The sequence below is a fragment of the Manacus vitellinus genome, unplaced genomic scaffold (genome assembly GCF_001715985.3).
Source record: "Manacus vitellinus isolate BGI_N305 unplaced genomic scaffold, ASM171598v3 scaffold_1_pilon, whole genome shotgun sequence".
NCBI classification, from domain to species: Eukaryota; Metazoa; Chordata; class Aves; order Passeriformes; family Pipridae; genus Manacus; species Manacus vitellinus.
Genome location: NW_021939396.1, coordinates 57,626,230 through 57,652,230, shown reverse-complemented (window position 1 = coordinate 57,652,230; position 26,001 = coordinate 57,626,230).

Sequence of the window (26,001 nt, the reverse complement as noted above, 5' to 3'; positions counted from 1 at the left end):
TTTAAGTATATTTAAGTATTTTTAACACAGAATCATAAAGTCTAGTTCATTCAAAACCATATCCTTGAGCAAAACCACTGCCGATTATCCCAACTTGAAAAATATGGAGGGGTGACCCCTCCCGTATCTCAGAAATCAAATTCAGCTTTCCTCTTTCAACCTTGAGAAACTACATAAAGCATATTTGGAGATTTAGAAAATCTCCAACAAAGCAAACGAAGGCAGAGTTTGACCCACAGGACATTGGACAGGAAAAAGGGAAACAAGACTTTTCAAGCAATGCAAGAATGATGAATACTAAACTTAAAAAAATTTGTAATGCCCTCAACTTTGCATTACCCTACAGGGAGTTATCAACTAGAGAGGGCAATTTACATATTTTTGTTAACGAGGACCAGTTGAAACAGAGGATTTCCACATAAACCAGATAGAATTTAAGGATTTGAGTCTTAAACTGTACTCTGAAAGGCCTACTGCCCAACTGAGAGAGCACTTCAAACTCATGAGGTTTCTCCTGAGAAGTCTCTCCCTCTGATGCAGAAATGTTCTACCTTGACGACCACCTACATTATGCCTGTCAAAACTGCTTAAGAGGTCTGGCCTGAGTATAGGACATACAGCTGATATAACACCAAAAAAAAAATAAAGCTACAATTAAAAAAAAATAGCCTAAATTATCCAGATTGTCATTTCTGGATAAGAAGTCTTATTAAATCTAGTCTTGTTGACAGGAAAAATATTATTTATCCATATGGGTTTGATTAAGTGGAAGATTAATTGTCGAGCAGGATATTGAGATATTTTAAATTTCCAATTTTTGCGAAGGAACTTTTCTCCTGTGATTTGTTGTGCATCTACAATTTACTGAGATGAGAAATCCTTGTTTATCACTGTTTATTCTCCATGTGCCCAGAGGGCTTGGGGTAAAAAGTAAATTAAAAATTATCTTGTCTACATGTTTTACTTAGAGCAGTGATGATGTGTGTGTTCTCGAGACAGAGAAGAGACGAAAAAAATATTGGTCTAATTTGTTTTCTTTACAAATCTGCCTATCTGCTGACTCTATATAGTTTACAGTGTTCTTAAAATATAGTCTGTAGGGATGTGAAAGAAAAACTGTGATTGATATAAATGTCTGTCTGTATATCTGTCTGTATATCTGTCTGAAGTAACACTATCATGACAGTGTTTTCCATTAAGTGGTAATGATGCTCAAGAGTCTTGATCATTGTCTGGGGTCTTAAAAGATTTAGAAATATGTCTAGAGGATATCGTAAATTAAAAAATATCAGATGTCATCATGAATCTGATGGTTAAATCTGTGGAAAATTAAGGTTGGTCATCTGGTCAGTAAGAAAGGGGCAAGCCATTGGAACTGGTAATGAAGAGTTGTCCCCCTTGAGTGTCAATCAGCCCCTGTTCTTGCTCACACATTGGCTTCTGTCTGTCTTCCAGCTGTCTTCAAGTATAACATATTACTGAAGTGTTCTGCTGCTTTGAGTGTATTCTCAGTCTTTTCCAGGTGTCATCTCTAAGCCTTGTAAATTTACATTTTTTCTGGGCTCTCTATTTTCGGCCTTTTCCTACTCTTCACATAGTCCTAAATGCCTTTCTTCAGGGACTCTTGACTTACCTCCCCCACAGCGCAACTGACTGATGATTGAAGTCAATGCTTCAACTTTCCATCACTCATACTGAAGGCAGAATTCCTTCCCTCTTCCAAAAGGAAAAACTTTGCTTCCTACTACAAATGACGTGAAAGGGCAGTGCTAAATGAGTTACATGTGCAGGTACACAACTTTACAATAGGAAATCAATGATTTGGCTACAGCAGCTGTAGTACCCCTGATTCAGGTGTGTGAGTGGAAAGAGAGAGACTATTAGATCCTGGTGGTGTTCATCATGTCAGATTCACATTTCACCAGGTACGTGTTTTGGCACTGGTGGTGACTGACAGCCTGTTTATCTACAGTTATAAATTTAAGGCTTAGTTTGTGGACCTTTTATGTGACCCTCAAAAACTTGCTAATCTGATAGGATTCAATAAAAGACAGAAGGGTACAGTTATTTTGCAGATTCATCCTGCCAACCAGACTGATACAATCCCCTGTATCCACACCAGTAGTGTAAAAATGCCTGAGTTTCTCTCTGGCAGAGAAGACTCCATATGCTTTATGGACAGTAAAATTCAGGGAGAAGATTATGTCAAGATTTATGTCTGATTTATGTCAAGATTTATGTCTGCTCTTATTTAAATTAATGAGGGAAATCTATCTAGGGGGAACGTATGCATGAGATCCAGTTGGATTAACTGTTTTAAGAGCAGGATGAAAGCCTACAAGGTTGCATATATTACTAGACGTTTTCTTCTACTGCTTGCAGTGAAAAGCAAAGTGACATTTCATTTTCTCCTCCTAATCATACTTTTACTGAAGAAAAGAGAATTTTGGAAGTTATGTAATTATGAAGAATTTCATTTTCTTTAAGATCTTAAATGTTAAGAGACTAAAGAACTTAGTTACTACAAGTGGGAACATGAAAGTCATCTGGAGATGTCAATTTACTAGGACAAATCAGATTAAAAAATGGAGCTACAAACTAAGTGTACTTTTATAATGACGATAAATTAATTATGTTAGTGCAGCCCATTAAACATTCCATTTATATATCAAAACCTTGGCAGGTGGAAGAGTTTCTAATCTGATGGTTTAATATTTTTATGATATATTTATCTTTTTGGTATCAGTTTATATTCAATAGTGCATCTGTTCTGGGACTCCATACAGATGCTTACCTGCTGTCTCTTTGCCAAACTGGAAGTTGTCCCACCTCAACAGTGTAAGTATTCGTAGAGAAAATAATTAGAAAAGTCTTCTGTTCTCCCAGTCATGGGCAGGTACAAAAGCAATCACTGGGGTAGCCTGAGGTCTTGTCAAATGCAAAATAACATTTAATATCTTGGGAGGAAGGAGAAGAATTACATTTTGGTAATTGACTGTATTCAAGTAGTTCATGGTTTCTTATCTGAAATCACAAAGGCAATAACTAAATATCATTGAGTGAGTAAAAGTTTTTGACAATTCTAGAATAACTGAATCTACCAAAATGATAATATTGTGACAGCAATACAGAGTTACATGAAGATATTGTGTCAGGAAGTCCCATCCCCTTAGTATGGTAACTGTGTTTGTTGAGATAGAGCATTAAGAGCAACGACCGAGATCAGGAATTCTCTGTGTTGGCCACCATGCGTTCCTGTCTTTAGAAGCTGCACTGGTTATCAGTTGTATCAATTGTGAAGTTAAGTGTGTATCTCTTTGCAAGATTGGACATTTCTGTAGTAAGACATTTTTTATTCAGAGTATTGTAGATGTAAGTAGATGAGATGGACAAAAGAAGGTTTTATGTTCTAATTCAGTGGGTAAAGAAGGAGGTGTACACATATTGTCCAGCTGTAGGCATCCCAGTATAATCTCTCTAGCCTATATTTATTAGGCTCTCTACAGTTAACAGAGAAGAAAAGGGAAATGTTCTCAACCATCAACTGAAACAGCCTGCTTCTGTGAAGGTTCATCAAATGGACTAAGTGAATTTCACAAGCCATATATTATGTCAGACCCAGAGCTAACAACTAAAATTAGAGCTCTTGGGTAAAAGTATATACATTCAGTATATACTTTGATGTGTAATAACTTCCAACTGAGAAATGGAGGTTTGTGGGGTTCTCTGTTTATTTGTTTGTGGGTTTTTGTTGTTTTGTTTGGTTTGGTTTTGATGGTTTGTTTGTTTTTTGGTTTTGGTTTTGCATTTTTGTTTGTTTGTTGGGGGTTGTTTGTTTTGGGGGGTTGTTTGTTTTTACTTGTTTTTTATCCAGGAATTTATTGCTTTTCCTCATGAAGTTGTCTAAAAATAATACAAAACCCAAAGAAAACCCAACAAGCCAGCATCACTTAAATTATGCATATTTCTGAAAATGTAGAGATGATGGTACTCCAGTTTTTGTCTGAATATGTTGCATAGAAGTGAAAGGTTTTGGGTGAAATCACAAAGGTCACTAGGTTGTTGCTGGTTTTAAGATACTTATATTAAAGCATAAAAAAAGAAAAGGAAATCCTTCACCATTTCTAAAAGCTTTTCAATTTCCCTTAGAAACATGCTTTAGGTAAATTTTCATTCAGGATGAATTTTAAATTTTTGGATTTTACTGTGATGACACTTTAAAAAATAAGCTTTTTCTTATTGATTTAATCTATTCTCATGTTCTAGTCCCACACTCAAAAATGCCTCACTCCCATGAATGAAAAGTGAAAAAACCCCACTTTATTATTTCCATTGTTTTTTCTTGAACTGAATCACATAGACCTTTTATTAGCCATAGTCCTCTTAGCTTAATTATTCTGCTCAGAAGGGGCAAGCCACATAAAAAGCAATAATCAGAACTCTGTGAACGGTTTTTTATTTTCAGCATGATTCCTTCTAATGTTATCTTCATTAACCTTCCATTTAATTGAAAAAGTAAACTTCTCAATGAATTGTTCTTATGTCTGGTTCTGATTCCCTTTTAAAGTTAATACTACATAAAACTCTGTTCCTTGTGGTTGAACAGGCAGTTGATTCTTGCTACAGTCAGAAGTGTGTGTGGGTGTTTCAAGATAAATTGATAATACTGGCTTGAAGCAGAATGGACAAGACCTAGGAGCACTGGAATAACCATGAGAAGGTAAAGAAAAGGAGGCAGGGAAGGAGGAGCTGAGAGGAAGCAGACATTAAAAGGAGGAGAGGGAAAGCAAACATTGAAAAGTTGATCAGAAAATTGCTTTCTTGAGAGAAATTGAAACTTTGCAGGTGCTGAGGACAAGAAAGACACAAAAAACACCTCAGTGAAGTGCTTTCTTAGAAGAAGTGGTACTGCATTCACATTGATTTGTTGAAGGAAGTAAGACTAGGGAGAAAAGTTAATTTCCTTCAGCTCCTACCTCCATCCATGTGGCAGGAGAGGGCCAGGCTGCTCAGGCCTTCCCTTATCAGAATCTCTGATGGTGCTGGTAGGTAGCTGTATTCCCTTGCCCTTTCTACCCCTATCCTATTCAGATGCTTACTGTTTATTTTTCCTATCTGTTTTCTATTTTATGTCCCTTTACACACATTTTTTAAAGTTAATTTTCTACTTTTCAGTCCTCTCACTTGTTTTCTTTCTTCTCTGCAGTTTGAATTCCCTTTTCTATACAACAGAAAACTGTGTTAGTTGGGGTAAAGGCACCTATTGATAGATGTTTTCTTCTGTAGTTTGACTTACTGGAGTAATGACAGTAAGTTAGGGAAGTACAAACATTTCTGTGCAGAAGTGGGATCCCGCCTCGTATGGCAACATTGCCTGTAGAGTAATGTCTAATCTGAGAGAGGAGGAGGTGGGTATGAGCTGGTTTCTCTTTTTTTCCCTGAATATGCCAATCCTCTGTACTTTTTGCCATTTTGGCATACCCTGCATACCCCTCAGGATTCCCAAGTTGAACAACATTCGAGATTCCCCTACAATAGACTTTGAGGGAACTAAATAATTTACCTCTTAAAAGCTGTGACTGAAGACTGAGCTACATATCCAGGTGACCATTTATTCTGCAGATCTCTGAACATTAAAAGGATATTGAAAGCTGCAGGGATTAAGGGTGGCATTTGTTGTTTTGCCTTTCTTGACATGGTTCTCTTCATAGTTATTTCCATCTTACCTGATGAAAGAGAAAGTTTCATGGTAAGGAGTGACTGGTCAATATATACATGTGTCTCTCCTCTCCTTGAGGAGGGTTATCTAGGCAGTCAAGACGACCAGCTGCTAGAGAAAACTTATTTTCTCACAGTTGTTTTTCGGGAAGGAATTCTTTTTACAGTGTAGAGAACTTTTAGAACTGCCAATAAAAAACCTGTTTCTACTTTAAAAGAATGTGACATCTGTCATTGTAAATGTTGTGAGGCGACAGTTTGTTGACTGTCACAAACCAGAGCATCCATGTTTTAAGTTGTTTAGTTTCAAATGAAGTACAGGAAAGGAGTGAAAAAGAAAAATTAAACTGAATTAGGCAAAAACCAAGGAGAAAGAAGAACAGGCTATTAGCAGGCTCAGGGTCCTCATTATGGTAACTGACAAATGGTAACAGGTGAAGTTTATTCCCATTCTGAATTCAATGTATGTGTTAAATAAATTAGTAATCTCATCAATATCCTTTTGACTTTATATACTTTGTACAGCAGGAGTGCTCCTGATTCTTTCTCTTTTTAACTCTGCACAGTGCTATGTGGCAAGGAAGCACTTGCTGGCAGAGTGGCAGAGAGGAGGTGAGCTGGTGAGCTTCTCCAGGGACTTCAGAATAATGAAGTGGACATTGACCATACAGTGTTGATGTTTTGGTGTTCCTGATGCTTAACCTGAAAATGTGTTATTTAGCTGAAATAATAGTAAATAATTTCTCTCTGTCCTTGGCCACTGCTCTTCTTAGTGAGGCCTGTTAGTGAAATTTCTTTATGCATTGTTTTCGCAGTGCAATGGAAAATGTGAGCTTTAACTTGAGTTTGATTATTCATTAAAAAAAAAAACTTGGCAGAAGCAGTTTTAACTCAGTTTCTGTAAGGATTTAGCCACACTGCATGGTATTTTCATCTGTCAGATAGAAAGAAAATAAATAAAAATAACTTCTTTGTGCAGAGAACTGAGCCCTGAGAATTCTCTAACAATTTTTTGAGCACCTGGGAGCTTTAAGAGGCAAGAACATAATATATGGCTTACTCAGCTGCATTGTAAAACAAATGGCATGTCTAGAGGGAGCCACAGTCCAATATGCTTTGGCGCTGTTGTATTCTCCTGTGTCCTTTCTATAAAGAATCCTCAATATAATAAATAGAAGTTCAAGGATAAACAATATCCCTTAAAACAAAACAAAACTTAATCAGATGTTACAGATGGCTAAGAATAAACTAACAGAAACTTTGCAGTCAGAAAGAGAACTGTAAGCACTTTATTAATACAGTACTTGACATTTCCTGCAAAAACATTAGAAGTTCTATTTTTTCTGTAACATTTCTGATAATTCACTAGAAAAGTAGTTGTTTAAGAAGACTGTAATGAAAGAGCATGCTAGTTTATAAATGTGGATTGTTATAACTACCTCATTAAACCAAAAAAAAACCAAACCCCAACCCCCCCCCAACAAATCCTATAGCAGAAGCAGAAAACCTTTAACTTAGCAAGCAAAAAAAAAAAGAAAATACATCTTGTCTTAAATATGGTTGTTGTAAAATAATCCAGAGTCACTGAACAGAATCACTTATTCTCAATCATTTTTGGCCCTGTTCACTTCCCTTCAGATAGCTACAGAGAGCAGTTGGTTCATTTAAGCCAAAAAAGTAATCTGAATGTATTCATTGGTGACTGTGAGAAAAAACTGTTGGAATGGAAAAGGGCAGAAGAATTTGGATGGGTTTAGGGCATGTATATCTTGAAAATGAGGTGTGGAAGGAGTGAGTAAAACAATCCAGAGCAGGCACCAGTAAGTGCAAGAAATTATCATTTTAATGCACAGCTTTATATGATATCTATGTAAAATTGGCAATATTTAATACAGAAATCACACAGATGGAGGGTGAAGTGTTCAGTAATAGGTCTGGTAAAATAAGTCTTACTAAAATTAAAATGACAGAATGATTTGTCAGCTCTTCCCCCGACACGTTTCTGTTTATAAGATGAATTACCGCACCAATGGAACAGAAAAATACCAAAGTTACTCTTTATCTTTCTAAAGACATGGTTGGGCAAGTAGAAGTTTCTTGGAATAAAGACTAGAAATTTGATCTGAGCAAAAGTAACAGGAATAAACAATTGAACTAAAATGAAGCAAATAACAAGAACAGATTGCATCAGCTGGAAGAACACCAATTTTCATCAAACTGGAGTTTATGCAGAGTATGTAGCAACAAAGGAGTGGATTATCAACCATAAAGTAAGTATGCAATGTGAACCTCATCATGAACCATGAGGTTACTCCCCCAGAACCCAAAGACTCTGAAATCCACCCCTTGGTCTCTTCCCTTTGTGGCAGTCCTTAAACCTTTCTTGAGTCTTCTTACAAATTATGCCACATGCTGCCTCCACGTGTTCCTCCCCTCATACCAACTTGTCTCCTCCTGTTTCTATAGAACTATTTGTTTCCTGGTAGTATGTTTTTGAACACTAGCTGCAGCTGTATAAGGTGCTTTCACTTCCCAAATGCCCATTTACTCCTGGAAAGTGCCCTGGTTGTTTAAGATGTGCTGATACTGGGATTTCTAGTCTGAGCATGAGTGTAATACTGTTACACAATCCTTTGGATTTTATAGTATTCAAGAAATTTAGCAAGACAACCGTTCTCTCCATTTTGTATTAGAGCTGCTTCCCACCCTGTATCAAAGCTATTAGAACAATCTACTGCACTTAAAATTGATGAATGGGCTTTGGTCCACTCTCCTGAGTGTTCTTTTTACCATGTTGTAGTCCACTGGATAAAACCTGGTCCAAACCTGCTTTTGGCCTTCAATTTCCAGCTAGACTGTTAGGCCCTCAAATACTGCTTTAGCCTGTGAGTGGCTGACTAGGCTGAGCAGCTGCTTCTGCTGTGAGGCAGCAGAGGAAAGATCATGTCTGAGGGCAGAGAGCTGAGAGCCATAACATCGAACATTGCTGTAATGAAATCTGACCATCTGTTAGTGTCCTGGCATTAGACATTGCTTGCACCTTGTCAAATTTGGATTATAAATTTATTCATTATTACATGAATTAAGAATGAGATGCTTTCAACTACAGTTGATAGCAAAAGTAAAATTTCATGGCACAGGTACTGAACATTAGTTAGTAATGGGAGGTGTCAGTGTCAATAAAGCAATGCAAATACCTGACTTAGGGTGGTTTATGATAGCTTTTTTTGGGCTGAAACCACTGTAAATTGTTTCCATTACTAATGAAACTTTTCAGCCATGTTTTCTAGTGAGTTGACTTAATGTGAATAACCTTGTTCACAGAAAGAACTTCAATTTGCTAAGAAGTTGACACAAAGAACTTAGTATTTGCTCAGGGAATTGCTTCTGTACAAAATAATATAATGACCTTTTGAGGATAAACATACTTCTTCTGTCTTCTGTTTTATTCTTCATTCCTTTTCTATTCTGAGTAAAATTGTAAAAGAAAAGTCATAACACTAGAAGCATTTTATGTCATAGCTCTTTTTAAAGTACGTTTTTAAACATTCTTTTAGTTCCATCACCCTGTAAGCTTTATTTTGAAAATATTTATCATTACGTTAGCTCAACTCATGAATTTCAGCTTCAAGAAGCATTTGGGGGGGGTTGACTTTCTTTCCACTTCAAAAGCTGTCTTTTTATCACTGCTGTGATTTTTATTTGCACTGTGACTATGCTGTACAACTTTTAGTTGTCCAAAAATTGGGCTGTGTTGTTTGTGTTAGGAGATTAGTTATGTAAAGTTAACTCAAAACTATGCTGAGCTATGCTGTTTGGTGGATACAAGAGATGATGCTGGAGGGAACAACAGAATAACTAAAGGATTCTTTCTCTCCTGATGTTAATTCTTTGAGTGATGAAAGTGATCCATTAGATCCATTATAGAGTTAGTAACATACCCAGTTGTCCTTCACATTTGTCCTCATCAGTTCTGACTCTGCTGCTGCTGCTCTATCATAAAAATGAAGGAAACATTAGAAACAACATCACAACCTGATGTGGTGTGCTAGGGTTCCCCTGAAGGCTCCCCTTTCCCACAGTTTATCACAGCAGCATCCTTATGCAAACAGTGCCTAGCAGTCTTTCCCCATCACTTGTTCCCCTGCTGCCTAGACTGCTAGCTCTCTGCTTAGATCCCCTCCAGGCCTTGTACAGCTTCACCAGTCAACTTGAGCTTTGCATTTCTCTTTCTATTCCTGACATCATTGGGCTGTAGTATCTCAGCATGTGGTTCATGTGCTCACTTTGTCAAGATAATCTCCTGTGCCCTGGGGCTTTCATCTTCTGTCTTTTCTTCTTGGGATCATTACATTTTGCCTATGTGTACTGTTCTTCTGGCTTCTAACATCTAATGCTATACTCAGTCCTCTGTCTCATCCAAATCCTACTCTGTTGTTCCTTGTCACGTGTCTAAATATCATCCCTCCTGTGATGTTTCAGTGACTTGTGAAGGCTCTTCAGCCTGCCCCCTTAACCTGCAGTAATTTTCAGATGGCTGGAATTGCACAGGCGCAAGGAATGCTGTTGACTTCAAAGAGATTTTCTACTTGTCTTTTTTTTAAGGTTTGTCTATAAAGCTAAGTGCAGGATTAACATCTTTAATTGCATTCTTCCAGGAAGAAGGAATGTACTCTTTGTGTGTGTGTGTGTGTGTGTATGTGTGTGTGTTTTCTAGAAAATGCATACTATACTAATTCTGTGCAACTGTCACTACTTTAACAGGACTGTGGTGGGTTGACACTGGCTGAATGCCAGGTGCCCACTGAAGCTACTCTATCATTCTCTCTTCTCAACTGGGCAGGGGGAGAAAACTGTGATGAAAACCTTTTTGAGGCTGAGGTAACGACAGGGAGAGATCACTCATCAGTTACCATCATGGACAAAACAGACTTGACTTCAGAAAAAAATAATTTAACTTACTACCAATCAAATCAGAGTAGGTGTAATGGTTTGAGAGCCCCAAAATCCAATTCTCAAGTCCAAGCCCCCCTCCCACATCTCAACCCAGTGTGAGATGGGTTTTCCAGACACCACACGAGACTCAAAATGGGGGGAAAGGATTATATTACAATGACTGTACAAATAAATATTATAATACATGACACACATAATCATAACTATCTCTACTATGATAAAGCAGTATTTACAATGGATCAAATCTCTTCTTCCTCCAAATAAAAGTCCAGGAGGGAAGAAGAAGAGATTCTTTCCACTCTCAGAGCAGCAGTCTCTCCAGGGCAGCAGTTTCTCTCTCTCTCTCCCATGTAGCAGCTGTAGCTGGATCACTTTTTCCAAATACACACAAGGCAGGCCTCCAAGCCCTTCTCAGCCCTTTGACTCCAAGCAAGGGCCTTTCTCTTCTGTGGGCTGCGTTCACCAGGACAAAGGTTGCTTCACCATGTCATATCAATGAAGTACATGACGGTCCTTATCCTCAGGGGATTCAAATTCCCTTACAGAGCTCCCGTGTTCTGATCTCAGGCTGCTAGCTTAGCTTAGCAGCAACCGGGGGTGAAGCTCTCCTCCACATTCCTTCAGCAGTCCTGGTCCAGCTATGGGAAGCCTGAGCTTCTCAGCTCCTCTCTTTTCTGTGCTGTAACACTCCAAGACTCTTCTCAAGTAAGAATCCATCTCCTCCTCCTTTCTGGGAGGTCTCAGAGGGGTTTGAGGAGTTTGTTTTCAGTTCTTACCCAAACTCTCTCTCTCTGTGGAGGTTAGTCCTACTCTGTCTCCATCAGACATTTCTCTTTGTCTCTCCTCCTTGGCTGCAATGCTTGTTTGCTGCTCCTTATCTTCTGGCTCTTTGCCACTGTTCTCCGGTCACTGCTGTTCTGCCGCTGCTCCTGCTGCTGCTCACGGTGGAGAAAAACTCCCAGCTTCTCAGCTACAGACACTTAGCCCAGTCTAACACAATTTCAAGTCCCTGTAGCCTCCCAGCCGGGGCTGGGAGGGGGGGGCAGCCCCCAGTGGGGCTCTTGCCCCTTCTTCTCGTGGCTTTCACAACATGACCACTCCTCCTCCAACTACCACTACAACAACCTTCTTTTCCGGTCTGGGTGATATGTTTATGTTTTGCAGAAGCACTCATTGGCTCAACCCCAAAGGTCACCACCCCCTGGGGGGTTACCATTTTATAACTCTAGAGGGAAAACTGTTTTTTCCCCCACCACAGTAAGGTAACAAGAAAAAAACCCAAGTCTTAAAAACAAATTCCCCCTTCCCTCCCTTCTTTCCAGGCGCAACTTTACTTCCTATTTACTCTACTTCCTGCCAGAAGTCTACACCAGCATGGATTCCCCATGGGGTCACAACCTCTTTGGGTATTCATGTGGTCCTGTGTGGGGTCCTCCATGGCCTACAAATGGATCTTTGCTCCATCAAGGACCTCCATGGTCTGCAGTGGAACAACCTGCCTCCCTGTGGTCTGCACCACAGGCTGTGGGGGAATCCATATCTCTCACAAATTCTCACTCCTCTCTCCAGCTACAATTGCTGTTGCCCAGCAGTTTTACCCCTTCTTAGCTGCATTATCCCAGAGGTGCTACCACTGTTGCTCCTGACCTCAGCCTTGGACAATGGCAGGTCAGTTTTGAAGTTGACTGGCATTGGCTGTGTTGGTCACAGGGGAAGCTTCTAGCAGATTCTCACAGAAGCCACCCCTATAGCCCCTCCGCTACCAAAACCTTGATACGCAAATCCAATACACCCAAAATCTGGAAGACATGATTTTCTGCACATACCTAGAAATACTGAATAAAAATCTGAGATTACAGTGGTACATGAGAAGAAATGAGATACTACTCTGAGCCAGTCTTGTGTTCTGACATTCCTGTCCTCTGACAGACATCTCTTGTGTAACAACAAGACTTGTCTACCTCAAGACAGTACGTGGTGTCTGAGTGCAGCATCAGGAGATACAAATCTGACATGGTTCTGTCTTTTCTCCGTGTCTGAGGCCGAATCTCTGATGAAACAACACAAGAGCTCTGCAGAGCGGGGAACACACGCTGTCCCCTGCATGCAGATGGGAAGCCCAGGCCAGGCTAAGCATGATTCATCACTGGCACTTGAAGTGAAATCTTTTATATTGCTTCAACTCAGTAGCTTAGAATCAATCATGCACTATTCTGCCTGCAGTTTTACACAAGCAGTCCTTTCAGTTTTTGTAACTCTATAGAACTTGAGGATTTTTGCCCCTTTTCTGAGAGGATGGTGAAGTGCTGGAACAAGCTTCCTAGAGAGGTGGTTGGTGCCCAAGCCTTTAAGAGGCATGTGAACAATGTCCTTAACAACATGCTTTAACTTTTGGTCAGCCCTGAAGTGGTCAGACAGTTGAACTGGTATGTTCCTTTCCACTGAAATCCTCTCCTCTCGTCGCCTCGCCTCTCCTTGCCTCTCCCTCTCCTCTCCCTCTTCTCTCCCTCTCACTCTCTTCTTTTTTTCTCTTCTCTTCAGCAAGCCAGTACATCATCGTTCTGAAGTGACACAGTAGTAGTGAGGCTCAGGGACAGCCTAAAACTGAAGAGCATTTACTGGGTGTCTGAGCAATCTAGCACGTCATTACTGAAATTCACTAAATATGCATATATTTTGTAGGAGTTTTAAAGACAGTGGTGAAAATTGAAAGTAATTTATTTTAATATATAGTGCAGGTAATATGGTTCAGATTTGTCTCTGGTGTAAACAAAATTTCAGCAGATATATATGTCTGGCATAGGGAAGATTTTGTGAATGGCGGTTTCTGCTTTTGCACTTCTCTGTCCTTTTCTTCCCATGATCAATAACTTCAGCCTGTGCAGCTAAAAATCACAGTGTTTAACATTTCTACTGGAGATTTTATTTCTTTCATATTTCACTAGACTCAACTTGGCTTTTTACTTTTCCGTTTTAAGGTATAACTGTTAATGGTTGGATTCTCCAACTTTTAATTCTGCATGTACTGAAGGTGCTTAAAAGCAAAAAGAAATAGAGAAGATCAATTTTTACGGATCTGATTAAAAATACATGTGTTGTGTTTCATAAGCATGTAACTCCATGCAAGGAAAAAAGATTCATTGAAAGAATGCCAGATATGTTATATGAAGTCTGGCCGTTGAATTGTTTGAGATGTTTGCCAAGCTTTTCAATTAAGGTTTATGCATCCAGTACAAAATTCATTATATGTCAGTAAAGATACTTAAGCAGTGATAAAATAGTCCCATGAATGCTTTACTAGATGGTCAATTCAATTTTCCAAATGACAGGTCAAAAATATGAGGTGGAATAATATTTAGATTTTCCCAGATGTGACTAATTTCTTATACTTTTGTTAGGAATTATGAAATTTATTATGTTGTCCAATAATGAAATTATTTACATATTCATTTAAGTGCTCAAATTCAAGGGTTTATTTCCTTCTTCTGTTCATTTTTCTCATGTATATGGTATATAAAGGAAGGTTGAACTGTAAACAGAAAGTCCATGCAAACTGGTCTATGTAAAGCGTGTGTTAAGTTGGATATTCCTTCAGTATCCTGGGATTATGGAGTTTAGACTATGGAAAAAACAATTTGATCATACTTTAGCTACAATTAATAATAATGCAGCCTGTGATTTCACTGGTATTTTAGTGTGTATAACTGATTCCTTAGTCACTTAGGAATTTGCAAAAAGCATTGAAAAATAGTATGTTGTGTGAAAATCTCAAAACATCATCTAGATAGGTTGAGCTTTTTCTTCTCACTTAATGTATTTAAGAGAAGATACCAATTACTTTTAATAGAATTGGCTGCGATAGGCTGTTCTTTGCATTTTGATATGTGCAAAGACTGTGTTATAAAACTCTTGTACATAAAATTGCATTGAGTTGAAGTCATAGACTTCAGTTTGGCAATTACGGGTAATTTTTTTCTCTGCAAGAAAATTCATTGGATTTATGTAGAATTGTATTTTATTTGAGGGTTGTTTCCAGAGTTTATATCTCCGAATTAGGTTTATATTGTGGATGCAACACATTTGTTCTGGCAGTTCCAGGAAAAACAAGGTACTGACAGCGCTCTGGGAGCAGAATTATACGATTGCTGGGTAATTGAGACCTTACCTTTAGCTGCAATGTGGAAGTCGCATGGATATTACTGGTGTTTGTGCAAAGCACCCTGTTTCTTAGTAAAGAAAGGAAGGAGACCAGACTGGATAATGAGCTCTTAGGTAGCACAAAACTCTGAAGGGATATGCACTGTGCAGGTGCAACCATATTACTATCAAATGTTGCACTCGTTGATCCCTAGCTAAGCTTCCTGGAAATGTCCTTCCTTTGATCCTCCAACTGAATAGCAGAAGAAGGGAACAGATTTCTTGTGGGAGATCAATTCTAGCACCAGGATCCATGTATTTTTTTACAGTAAATCCTATTTTGTTGGTTATTTGCATGACTGAAGTTTTTACCCATTGTATTTATTTTGATTTAAGACTAAGAAGCATTAAAATGAAACTCTGAGCCCTGTATCTGCCCGTGTTAATAGTAAATAATTACTTGTATTTTTTCAGTGCCATGACTTGTATTAGCTTTCTCATGACAGTCTAGTAATACACAGTCTTTTACCTTTTATTTTTTCAGCTACTTAAGTAGTTAAAAAATTCCAGTAATCACATGCTTAAATCAAAGTGAGTATGAATGCACTTACAGAGGCAGGATATAAATAAGGATATCAAATAACGTGCTGCAAGGAAAATTAATATTTTTTAAAAGGCCTTAGATAATAGTATTTAAAATGAAGCATATAAACAAAAACCTTTCCCTTCTCCATCCTTCTCCATCCGCCAAGAAAAATGAAACAGATTCCTTGAAAATTAATTTATTTTTGTTTGGCATTCCTAGCAATGCATATTTGGTACCATAATATTAACTGTTTTTCTCATGTTACTTTTATTTTAGAAGTTTTCTAATGAGGAGGAAAATGCTGTGTAAGGGTTAAAATGAAATAGTAAAAAGTAAGAGTATGTGCAACCATCCTTCTAGATATGTGTATTTTGTAATGTATCTTGAATGGATAGAGTACATAAAATAAATCCATGATTGAGCACAACTGAGCCATTTATGAATGACAGACATTGGTAGGAACTGAATTTTTGCAATGAATCATTAACTTTTCTCTTATAGTGCTCTGGTTTTCCTTCATAGTTTCAAGTACCAGAAGTATTGTATAAATCAGGTAACTATGGACTGGGGATGTTATATCAGGTCTCCTAAGCAGATATTAGTAATATATGGAACAAATAATTTTCTTGCCATTAATAAGGATCTATTTGATAATAATATTTTTACAGCTCTGTGGTCATGTAAATGCAGTTAAATGCTTAATAGTGTTATGCAACTAATTAGCTCATAAATACTTGCCAAATATATGCAAATGATATTTGAATGCAAATATACATAATTCTAAACACATTGCTTGAAAAATCATGTATATTTAATTTAAAATATACTTTTGCAATATACTTTTGAAGTTTTAACACTGATATTGTAAAATATGCATACATTCTCATCAGATGATGTAAATATATATGTTCTTTAGGAAAGGGATGCTTTAACTTACATCATATTTACTGTATCTTGGAATTACTGCCTGATGAAGAAAGTTTATTCTTTAGTGTTAGGATAAATCCTGTTTCATGTTATCCTGCCTTCCAGTCATTGTACACTTCATGTCCACTAGCTATCAATATTCTCCCAAATACACTCTTATGTGTATAACATATAATTCACACCTTTCAAGTCAGACTTCTGCTATAGGATATAAATGGCCAGAAGTTTTATTGGATGTAAATGTCTATGCATTTTGGTAGCTGAGACCAATCTTTCTATAAGACATGTGTAGCGTTTTAAAGGAAAAAAATTGAGTGGTCTTAGGCAGTAAGACACCCTTCTACAGACAGCATTATGTGCCTCATAATGACAAATCAGAGTGCTGATTTATTTAAAAATAATTAATTGAAAGAGACTGCAAATACAGTATAGAAGATCCATTAGTGGGGGGTGGAGTTCAATTAAAATAAAATTTTTCTAATATTAAGTAGATTATGCCTCAAGAAGCATTAAAAGATATTATATATGTTCATAGAGTAATTCAGAGGGTGAACACTGGGAAAACTGCATTATATAATGTCTCTTCAACATAAGGCCATTAAACTTTAGTTATTCAAACAAGGTCTATTTTTTCATTATTTAGTTATACTGGCTCCAAATACTTTTTTTCCCCCTGCATTTATGCTGTTTTATTTCTGGGAAAGATACTTCTGAAGCATGAAGACTTGGAAAAATGTTGTGACTGAAACATGAATGTGAGAATGGGCAAGTTTTTAGTCTTCAGAAGGGTATGAAAAGCTGTCATGGATGACATCACAGACAAGAAACTGAATCTTTTTGCACAGATTAGGAATTATTTTTTCCCCAATGTTACCAGGAGTCAGGATGACTGGATTTCTTTTCCATTGTTTCAACAGGTTCTGGAAACAACTCCTTTTTGTGCTCACCATGGACAGGTATGTACTGTAGTTGGCTTGGCAGTTTAAATCCAGTTCTAGTCTAGCTACTTTGCTCATTGTAGACAGGAAATATATAGAACACAAGTCAACATAGCCTGCTGAATATAAACATGTCTGAACATCAATTGCACTTTTTGTTACTATTTTATTATGCTGTTGAACTCACAAGAATACAGTCAACTTGGACAGTTCTGTAATTATACCTCTGGTTTCAGAGCAAGTTTGCACTGTTGGCAGAAACCAAGAATGGTTTCTGGTGCATGGAAGGAAAAGTGGACAAGAAAAAAACCAACAGCAATGTACAAGAGTTTTGGAGGGTTAGTCAGAGCCAAGAGCAAGTTAAACTGTGAGGTATTGATGTACGAGACTTTTAAATGCTGGTCCAATGCTGCTTCAATTTAAATTAACACAAACTAACTGGCAAAAAATCCAGCACTTGTCTACAATGTGCAGCAGGATCCAGCAAGAATTGTCATTCTGTAGCAAGTTACATGACCTGTAATCATTGTATAGGAGGACCCTTGACTTCATCATTGACAGTAACAGGGAGGTACCACTGTTGGTTTTCTTTGGCAGCAGTTTCAGAGATGGGAGCCTTCTGGTAGGTAAGCCTTCTGGCAGGTTTATTATCAAAACTGTTAGAACAACAGAAAATTGTGAAAGTAGGGTTATTTTGTGCCGCACAGGTGAGTTCTTAGAAGGAGACTGTGCTATAGAAGTAGTTTAATAAAGCACCAAAGTGTGACCAGTTTTTTCAAGAAAGTAGTCCACTGATGACCATAAAACATTATCACATTCTTTGTATTTTGACTGGACTTCTTTTGAAACGGGTATCTGATTCAACTTCTGCAAGCTTTTGTTATTCCTCAACTGAACAGAATAGACTACTGCTGTTTTCTATTTTCAGTGGTGGAATCACAAAACAGAAAGCATGATCTTTTCGCTAATGGGTTGAGAATTTAAATCTCTGGCTCCTAAGACTGCACTTATCTCTTTTTTTCTTCATTATTTTCTAAATATTTCATTGCTGGGTAGCCTTTTACTGTTTCTAAAGTGCCTTTAACCAATTTTTTAGTCCATTAGCTGTTCTTCAGGAACTCATCCTGCTTTCATATTGTTGCAAGATAAACCAGTACAGGCAATTGTAGATCTCAATTATTGCCTGTTTATTTTTGATCAGGACTATTTGAAGTCATTACTGTTCTACCTTTTGTGACGGAAATGGCACATCCAGTGCTCTTTTCCACTTAATATTATTTCAGTAGTCCTCATGTCTAAATGGACATTATGAATCCTTCTTTGAATAGCTCTTCTACCTGTGTGGGTAATACCCATGCATTGACTCTGAAAGCTTTGTAGGAGTCACAGTTGCATGAATTTCCTTTTTCCTTTTCTGACATCATACTTCCCTCTTTCCTACAATTTTTCCATATTGATAAACTGATTTGACTGGAATAGTGTGGAAGCCTAGAAGATAAGGGGGCTAATGTGTATATCTCAAACAGCAATAGCCGGATGGCTGTGGAGCCAACCAAGGTTTGTTGGTAATAACAGTCAAGGATTGTTGGTAATAACACACTGTGAGAAAGAACAGGATGTGGCTGGAGAAGGAGACCATACAGAGGTAGAGTAGGACTTTTCTGGGACAAATATCCTTGAGTTCTAGTTCCTGGAGACAAGCACAACACAGTGTAGTGTAAGTACAGGAATGAGGTTAAGAAGTGGGCATGGACTGTAAGGGAGGATCAAGACCACCAAAGACCCCTGAAGCCCTGAACCCATTTCCAGAAAGGCCTAGTAGAATGGACTGTGCATGATAACTAATTTGCATAAAAAGAGAAAATATTATCTTCAGGGTGGGGAAAACTTAACTATAAAAATGTAACCCCATGAAGCCTGGATGTGCATGTGCCCAGGACCCTGGACATTCTTTCTTTCTTTCATTCTTTCATTTTTTCTGTCTTTCTCTCTCTCTCTTTCTCTCTTTCTCTCCCTCTCTTTCATTATTTCTTCTCTCTCTTCTCTTTCATCCTACCCTTTTATCCAAACCCAACTACTGTGTACTTATATGAGGACGTCAGGGACTAATATACCAATTTGCGTGTGAAGTGAGTAATTTACTAATAAAACTTTGTAAGCTTTTGCAGACTCTCTGACTTATGTTGTTCTTTTGACCATGAGCATCTACAAATCTTGCGTGCTCCTTTCCCCCTTAAGAGTGGGATGTCACAATTAAGTATATTAGAAATCTTTATACTTTGCCTCATATCCAATGATTGTGACATATTTTCTACCAATAGAGGTGAGATTCTACCTCAAATGTCAATACTAACAAAAGCATTTGCACTTGCAACTTGAATAGTTTACCAAATGCAACGAAATAAGAATTTTGTAATTCACTCCTCCCTGTTGTGGCAATAATGTTGCAGATTAGAAATGAGGAGTGATGAATGGGAGGAGAAACAGAACTGTGAGAAAAAAAAAAGCAACCTTTTTTTAAACCAAAAGTCAAATTAATCCTTTCCCTCTAGGAATCCAAACACCTATAATCTTCACTATTTTTGCCATACTCTTAGTAATTTAGAGTTGTGTCTGGATCTGAATTCAGGAGGTGAAAAATAATATGTAAATTGCTGCTTCTTGTTCTGACAAACTAGGAAGAACCACAGGTTACAGAGATTGCTATGGAAATACAGTCAGAATAGTGACTATATGAAAAATAAATTCTACAAAAAGTGAGATTGGTTAGAACCTGGTTTCTGCTAATGAAGAGTCCTGTCATGATGCCCGTGCATTTATTTTAGATTTTGTTTGGCATTTCAATCTTGAAAGAAGCCGTGTTCGTTTGAACAACAGACCTGCTAGTTTTTCTCAAAGGGAAAAAGCTATTACAGTGAAGCAGTGATTTTCTTCCATCATTTCTTGCAAGTAGGATATTTCAAAATCATAATACTAATGCTTACAGATTGATTTGATCTTCAAGGAAGACACATGAAGGAAGATTAGTAGAAGCTTTTCATGTGTATAATGTCATTATCTTTTGAAGTTAAATATGGCAAAAACATAGATATAAGGTATTAGAGTCAATGGCACTACAGAGGAGAATGTTAACAGCTGGATTTGATTTTGCATCTCTGAACAACCAGCAGAGAAAATTGTCTGAGTTGTCAAAGCTATAAAGAGATACTCACTCATCTTGGACAGGTACTATATGTATGCAGAAAGAGGAGTCACTCTTTGGCTACTTTGACTGCCATGTGTTGTAATTAGCTTTTAAGGATAGAGACTTAAATTCATCCTCTGTCAGGCTAAGTGAGATTAAGGAGATTAAGGATAAATATTGGAATCACAAAATAAGGGGTCTAAAATTAGTCTTTGAGGAAATAAAAGTTGAGTTTTGTGACTGAGTTGGTAGGCAATGTGACATCATTCACCAGGGGAAGAATCTGTAACTGATCTGAAAAAAATCTGGCTAAGAACACCCAGTATAGGGAAACACACTCAAGCAGTGGATTACAACAGTTGTTTCAACGTATGTAAAATGTCCTGAATATAAAAGCAAGCTCTAGGAAATTTCCATAATAAATAAAAAATACACTTTTGCTGCAGAGTAGGAACTATGTATTTCAGCTGTTATTTTCTGTTACACAATATAAATATTGTTCTGAACATGTTTAGCCTGTCTGAACAGAATGGTATTTCTGTTCTCTGTTGTTCTTACTTTCCTATTCTACTCCTTTATCTCTTTTGTGTATAATTTTTTGTATTTCCAGCTGCCACAAGCTTCACACTCTTATTTATCCACTGAAATAATAAATACCAAAATATCTGTGGTAGACACTGAACACTATCATTAGATTTCAGAAACTGTGCCTAAAATTAGCCCAATGGTGCATACCTTTATTTTTCAATGAGATTGGTTAAGCAGTAGAACAATTTCTGCAGAAAGGTTGTTACATCTCTATGTTTAACAGGACAAGGCCTTGAGCAACCTGATCCAATTTTGAAGTCAGTCCTACTTTAAGCAGATGTCCCTTCAATGAAAAATATTTTTTTAGTCCAGAGCTTTGTTGTTCTAGTTTAGCTAAAAAATCAGAAGGAGAACAGTTGTATTGGCTGCAATTAGATCTAAATTAGATTTCACTCTGCTAGAATCTATGTAAATGGGAGCTAATAGACTGAAGAACCTGAAGGAATCATGTGTCTTATCTTCCTATTTCTAACACATCAGCATTTGCATCATGCTTTAGCCTATAATTTCTTCTTGTTTTATATCTCTGAAAGTGGAGAATGGTCTCTATATTCTAACAGATGTTTGCTATATTTTCAATTCATTTAAAGGAGCTGCTTATTCCATTGCTGTTATTTGAATTTACTGAACTATTACTAATTTACTTTTAAAATAACAGTATAGTGAAAGAGAGGGTGAAGACGGGAGAGAGTGAGTGAGAAGTCCAGAGCAACTTTTGCTTGGATATGAATATACATGGAGAAAAAAGCAACTAAATTATGTTGATAAAATAGAGCAAAGATCAATAGCCAAACAAACAGTTCTGTTTGACATGTCACACATAAGCAAGGTTACCCTAGAAAAGAAATTGCCCACGAAGAATTTTCCCGTCCAATGAAAAAGAAATGGTGGGAGAAATCTTACTTTTACTAAGAAGACTCTAGGGGTATAAATGTATGATAACTTCCTGAAGTTGATTAAAGCTTTTTGATGATGTTTAAGGGGAGATCATTATTCCTCTACAGAAGCCATATGGAACTGGCAGATTTATTAAAAGAGCTTATGCTAATGGCTACAACTTGGACACATTCTGAATTAATAGTAAAGAATGCACTATGACAAGATATTTTGAAATCTACAGCCTTTGTTATGTGAATGAGCAATTTTCAATAAAATAACTTAAAATGATTAATGACTGAAATAAATCAGAAATATGTGTTGCTTTAATTTTCCATCTGTTCACCCATTAATAATTTTAATTTTTAATTCTTAGAAGGAAAGTAGTTCTTGTAGCAAAAAGAACTGAGAGGCTGAACACTGAAGTCACATTTACCAGTGGCAGGGAAAGTTTTTATTACCAACTAATATTTGGGGGTTTTTTTTGGTTTTGGTTTTGTTTTGTTTCTGTTTTGGTTTTTTTGGTTGTTTGGTTTTTTTTCTTGTTTTTGTGGTTTTTTTGTTTGGTTAGTTTGTTTTTGGTTTTGTTTTTGGGATTTTTTTTATTTTATTTTTTAAGAGTTTAAAAGCATATAGTAGATATGTGCCTTTGTTTTACTGTAAGTTTTCGAAGCTGCTGGCCTGTATTTAGTTCAAGGAGAGTTACTTTTAGTAAATAATTTGACTGAGATTTTAGATTTGGGGTTGAATCTCTCTTACTGAGAGAGTTTTTTCACCACTGTCTAATATTCTCTCTCAGATGCGTGAGTCTTTGGATAAATAAGTAAAATGTGATCTTTTACTTCCTTAGTCACCGTGGTAAACTTTTACTATGAATAGACTTTGAGTCTGGCTTTCAAAACAAGGCCACAAACAGCATTATCTCTTAGCAAGAAATGTATTGACAGTTCCTTGGTGCCTGTCGCACCACAGATGTGGTGGTGAAGAGGATGAACATACAGAAGAAAGAGGGACCTGACAGAAAGGGGGTGTAGAGGAAAATGCCCTGACCTGCAGTGCTCTTTCTTACTTGCATGTGGAAACAAAAGCATATGGAGTATGTGGCAAATAGCAAATAACAAACATAGATGTACACATCTAACGAGACAGGAGTGACAGCTTGAGCGAAAAGTTTGAAAGGTTTGATCCTGACATTTTTCCTTCATTTCTCTGAGTTGATATTCTGTGCTCTACTCTTCTATCATTTAATGAAATTAGGGAAGATTCAATTGAAATAATGCTGCATTTGACTATAGAGTCCTACATTTTTAACATGGCTATAAAACTGCAGTTGATATCCTTCAGATTTAAGATGACTCATTTTTACTGGGATGGTGCCAGTAACTGAGGTAATTAGTGGCATAGGCTGGAAAAAAACAATAGTTTGGATAAATTGTTCTTGGGAGACGGTTCTCTTTGCATCATGCATGGACATGCAGCAAATTTACTTTTTCTTAGTCTATGACAGAGGTTGCAAAAGCAGTAGAAAATATTTTTGAAGACAGTGACCTAATAAAAGTATTAGCTATGTATCTTGCAACTTGTCTTTATACTAATGAATTGATAGTCCATAGTACATTGCAGTCTGTAAAATGTTTCCTTTATTTTAAAACATGAAACTGATGATTATTCAGTCAAACAAATTGTAATTAAATAGGAACATTATGATTATATTATGCTAATGATAGAAGTATGTTTCAAACGTTTGCAAGTTATTCAAGAGAAAGTGTTAGGCAATTAGAAAAAAATATTAGTGTTTGTTCTGAAGCGATCAACTGACTTGATTTGCATTAACAATTTTAAACCTCTGTAGTCTCATTCATAATAAATTGCTGATAAGCAGGACACGAAACAGAGGTACAGGAAAGAAGGAGGAAAGGGCAAAATGTCACTCTTTTAAGATTAAGTGTAACATAATTACTAAGGTGGTCTTTAGAAGCTGAGGGAGTTTGACATTTATGGTAAGTTATTTATTAATGATACAGCAAAATTTCATAGCTGTCATGCAGTTCTTTATGATTTCATGTGAGAGTTGCTGGAGGCCCTCAATAAACATGGGCTATTAATGTTTTCCAGTTTGAAATGTATGATAAATTTTATGTGGAAATGTCTCAGTCCTGATTCTTGTGGCTGTATTACAAAGAATAAGTTTTAAAATGCAAAGCACTCATTATAAAAGAATAAAATATCAATGGATGATTTTTAACATCAAAGAAAAATGACCATGAGATAAGGAAATTCTGTATAAAGGTTTTGAAAAAAGAAAAGAAGTAGAAAAGGAAAGGAATAGAATGCATGGTGAAAATAAATTTTTATTCTTTTGAAGCAAACAGCAGTAAAGAGCAAAGCGTTGCCAATATAGATGTGCTTTGAATGCTATTCAGAGTGAGAATATGACAGTCAAACATGCGCAGGAACTCTTCAGTCACAACAAAATTTGCTTCTGAGTTCTCTATGTTTATTTTATATAATTTAATTTTCTAAATTATGATTAAAAATAATCAGAACTCTGTATATGTACTGAAGTTCCCATAGTCCATCTTTAATATAATTGCCTTTCTGTATATGTTATTTTGAAATTGTGTACCTATTAGTTACCTATTATTTATGCTCCACAGATCTGAAGAAATAGAAATAATTTTTGATATTCAGGGTGTAATATGTAATATACAGTAGGTAGGTTCCCACTAGTTCATAAACTTCCTTAGTCCATAAACTTCCATGTTGGTCTGAAGTACAGTTCATTACTGGGATACATCCCTTACTTTTGTGTGTGTAAAAGCTCTGATGAAAGACAATGTATGAGACAAAAGTGCTAAACTGTCACAATGTGTGTGAAATGAGTGAGGTAAGACTTGCAAAACTTCCCAGTTGAGTTTTAATTCAATATGGAAACTTTACTTTTTTCTTCCTCATTCTAAAACTTCATGAAGTATATTTCAGGGCTTGTTGCTCTTTCCTTCTTTTTTTTTTTTTTTTTTTTTTTTTTTTGTCACAGTAATGTTATGTTGCTAAGAGGCAGGAGAAATAAGGACGTATCGTGTTATAGATTAAAGCTTGCAAGAACTGTATAAGATATAGTCTGAGCAAGTGAAATGTCAGTGTGAAGTTTTAAAGTTTAAAATCGTATTAATGAACTTCAACCAAAATACATCATTGATGACAATAATTCTAGGCATATGGGATTAGATACAATGTTAGTGTTGTTAGCAAAGACAAGGATTTTACCATTGGTAACCTGCAAATCATTCAAGTCAATAGAAATTTCATTATTCTACTTAAGAAGCCATGGATATGCAGAGTAGAAAATAGTGTAGGATTGAACCCATTTAATTATAGTGTTACAGTTTTCTGCGGTAACTTTTAGCAGATTAAATTCTTTACTGTGTTGAGTTTGAACTAATCTGAAATTGATATATTTAATGAGACCTAATAGGCCTTACTGTTTGCTTGGGAATAATAATTAAAACTGTTAACACACTAATTTATATCTTGGGGTATTTCTGTAAGTAGGAAACACTTTCCATTAACCATATTGAGGGGAAATAGAGTAGTTTGAAAGTCTCTATAGGACATGGAAGATACAGACTGATTTCCCTGTACTACCTGAATAAAATCACATGTAAGGATGAAATCTGTTACTTTCCCATTAAGTGTTGTGCTAACCAGCTATTAACTTCCTGTTGGGCTTGTACACTGTACATATAAATCTGAGCAAAGTTTTATATCTTTTCCATTTCGGTTGGGTCCCCATGACATTAGCCTAGTATGTAAAATTTTCTTCAAATAACCTGAATATTTATATAAAAAGAAAATATTTTAATATAAGAAACTAAACCTGCTGTAAAATGCTCAGCAATAGAGTATTCTTGGTTAACTGAGGCTGGATATCTGTTTTGCTGATTTTATTTACAAACTGTAATGTAGACATTGAGACATAAGCTACTAGGAACTTGAAAGTCGTGATGACAACCAATTATCTAGCATGTGATTATTCCCAAATAAATATTTATTAACTGTGACCCACAGTTTGAAAAAGACAAAAAAATAGA